This window comes from Fukomys damarensis, unplaced genomic scaffold (genome assembly GCF_012274545.1).
Source record: "Fukomys damarensis isolate Sample0158 unplaced genomic scaffold, DMR_v1.0_HiC HiC_scaffold_13379, whole genome shotgun sequence".
Taxonomy (NCBI): domain Eukaryota; kingdom Metazoa; phylum Chordata; class Mammalia; order Rodentia; family Bathyergidae; genus Fukomys; species Fukomys damarensis.
The window spans coordinates 5,099-5,442 of NW_022914291.1; the positions used below are offsets into that span (position 1 = coordinate 5,099).

Sequence of the window (344 nt, forward strand, 5' to 3'; positions counted from 1 at the left end):
AGGTGCTCACGTATAGCAGACGTTTTCATCCCAGCCCCTCTTCCTCCAGGCAGCATCTCGAGTCTCATCCCGAGACTGCAGGTCTCTGTAGGCTGTGGGAAAGAGGCTCATTCCTCAGGTACAGAGGATCTGACCTCTTCCCCAACACAGGTCCCCCACTGCCCCAAAACCTGGCCTCCTATCTCTTCCTCCTTCAGGCTATCAGCAAACATTGTCTGCTTTGTCAATCTCATCTAATCAATGAAAAGATTCACTTTATATAGTTACAAATAGGGCCAGGGATTTAGCTCAGTAGTTACGCCTGCTTTGCAAGTGCAAGGTCCTGAGTTTGATCCCCGGTACCA

General features: G+C 50.0%; 1 pseudogene; it reads right to left on the reverse strand.

Moving 5' to 3' along the window:
- Window positions 1-6: 6 nt before the first annotated feature.
- LOC117284931 overlaps window positions 7-344 on the reverse strand; it is a 2,805-nt pseudogene continuing 2,467 nt past the window's right edge.